This window comes from Mizuhopecten yessoensis, unplaced genomic scaffold (assembly GCF_002113885.1).
Source record: "Mizuhopecten yessoensis strain PY_sf001 unplaced genomic scaffold, ASM211388v2 scaffold1595, whole genome shotgun sequence".
Lineage (NCBI taxonomy): Eukaryota > Metazoa > Mollusca > Bivalvia > Pectinida > Pectinidae > Mizuhopecten > Mizuhopecten yessoensis.
In genome coordinates this window covers 1,078,614-1,081,392 of record NW_018404125.1, presented here as the reverse complement: position 1 = coordinate 1,081,392, position 2,779 = coordinate 1,078,614, and the positions used below count along the sequence as shown (strand labels likewise).

The 2,779-nt window shown below is 33.6% G+C and overlaps 1 non-coding gene across 1 annotated transcript; it reads right to left on the bottom strand.

Annotated features, from left to right (window-relative positions):
• Nucleotides 1–220: 220 nt before the first annotated feature.
• Trnae-cuc lies at nt 221–292 on the bottom strand. The gene has a single exon. It is a non-coding gene; the product is annotated as a tRNA-Glu (tRNA).
• Nucleotides 293–2,779: the final 2,487 nt, after the last annotated feature.

The following is a 2,779-nucleotide window of genomic DNA, read 5'->3' as shown; positions in this document are numbered from 1 at the left end:
TGCTGCACAAAAGATTCATGCCACATGCTCACAAACAAAGAAACCATGGTTCAGTATATACATACATATAATATAGCATGAATTAAAAAGATTATTTGAGAAGAATTTATATTAGCGCTAGCAAACAAAATACACAAGTCCTGCTTGTTGATTTTTTGAATATATAAACAGATTCTCGACTCTTTTTTTTTAATAAAAACAATATATATGAAAAATAAAATTCCCAAGCGGGGAATCGAACCCCGGCCGCCGCGGTGAGAGCGCGGAATCCTAACCACTAGACCACTTGGGACATGACTACAATGGTTTATCGATGGTTACGAGTTCACGCTAGAATAATAATATAAGATCTTTGCGCGGCTCACTATAATTATAGCTAGTTGTAAGGATCGCCAGCACAATTCAAATATACCTAGCACTTGTCGATATTTAGTGCACGTGATGTAACATATACCTAGTACTTGTAGATATTTAGTACACGTGGTGTAACATATACCTAGTACCTCTAGATATTTAGTACACGTGGTGTAACATATACCTAGTACTCGTAGACATTTAGTATGTAACATATTCCTAGTGCTTGTAGATATTTAGTATGTTACATATACCTAGTACCTGTAGATATTTAGTATGTTACATATACCTAGTACCTGTAGATATTTAGTATGTTACATATACCTAGTCCTTGTAGATATTTAGTATGTAACATACACCTAGTACTTGTAGATATTAAGTACACGTGATGTAACATTTACCTAGTACTTGTAGATATTAAGTACACGTGATGTAACATATACGTGGTACTTGTAGATATTTAGTACCCGTGATGTAACATATACCTAGTACTTGTCGATATTTAGTATGTAACATATCCCTAGTACTTGTAGATATTAAGTACACGTGATGTAACATATACGTAGTACTTGTAGACATTTAGCATGTAACATATACCTAGTAATTGTAGATATTTAGTACACGTGATGTAACTTATACCTAGTACTTGTAGAGATTTAGTACACGTGATGTAAAATATACCTAGTCCTTGTAGATATTTAGTATGTTACATATACCTAGTACCTGTAGATATTTAGTATGTTACATATACCTCGTACTTGTAGATATTTAGTATGTTACATATACCTAGTACCTGTAGATATTTAGTATGTTACATATACCTAGTACCTGTAGATATTTAGTATGTTACATATACCTAGTACCTGTAGATATTTAGTATGTTACATATACCTAGTACCTGTAGATATTTAGTATGTTACATATACCTAGTACTTGTATATATTTAGTATGTAACATATCCCTAGTACTTGTAGAGATTTAGTACACGTGATGTATCATATACCTAGTACTTGTATATATTTAGTATGTAACATATCCCTAGTACTTGTAGATATTATTGGTATGTAATATATACCTAGTACTTGTAGGTATTTAGTACACGTGATGTAAAATATACCTAGTCCTTGTAGATATTTAGTATGTTACATATACCTAGTACCTGTAGATATTTAGTATGTTACATATACCTAGTACCTGTAGATATTTAGTATGTTACATATACCTAGTACCTGTAGATATTTAGTATGTTACATATTCCTAGTACTTGTAGATATTTTGTACACGTGATGTAACATATATCTAGTACTTGTAGATATTTTGTACACGTGATGTAACATATTCCTAGTACTTGTAGATATTATTGGTATGTAATATATACCTAGTACTTGTAGGTATTTAGTACACGTGATGTAACTTATACCTAGTACTTGTAGATATTTAGTACACGTGATGTAAAATATACCTAGTACTTGTAGATATTATTGGTATGTAACATATACCTAGTACTTGTAGATATTTAGTATGTAACATATACCTAGTACTTGTAGATATTTAGTATGTTACATATACCTAGTACTTGTAGATATTTAGTACACGTGATGTAACATGTACCTAGTACTTGTAGATATTTAGTACACGTGATGTAACATATACGTGGCACTTGTAGATATTTAGTATGTAACATATACCTAGTACTTGTAGGTATTTAGTACACGTGATGTAACATATACCTAGTGCTTGTAGATATTTAGTACACGTGATGTAACATATACGTGGTACTTGTAGATATTTAGTATGTAACATATGCCTAGTACTTGTAGATATTTAGTACACGTGATGTAACATGTACCTAGTACTTGTAGATATTTAGTACACGTGATGTAACATATACCTAGCAGCTAAGGTCATATGAGGACGGGTGTCTAGGGAGACACAACAGCTAAGGTCATATGAGGACTGGTGTCTAGGGAGACAAAATAGCTAAGGTCATATCAGGACGGATGTCTAGGGAGACAAAACAGTAAGGTCATATGAGGACTGGTGTCTATTGGAGACAAAACAGCTAAGGTCATATGAGGACTGGTGTCTAGGGAGACACAACAGCTAATGTTGTATGGACACGGGTGTTTAGGGACAACAGCTAGGGTCATATGAGGACGGGTGTCTGGGATACACAACAGCTAATGTCGTATGGATACGGGTGTTTAGGGAGACACAACAGCTAGGGTCATATAAGGACGGGTGACTATGGCTACGATATCGCTTTAATTTTATCATGTATGAATGGTCGGAGTGTTGTATTTAATTTGCACTGTATATACGTACTGTACTGATAAACCGCAAGGTTTAAGGTAAAAAAGAATTAATCAATCTTCACATGGAGACATTACCGAAAAGAAAGAGCAGGGAAGTAGGGCAAGATGTT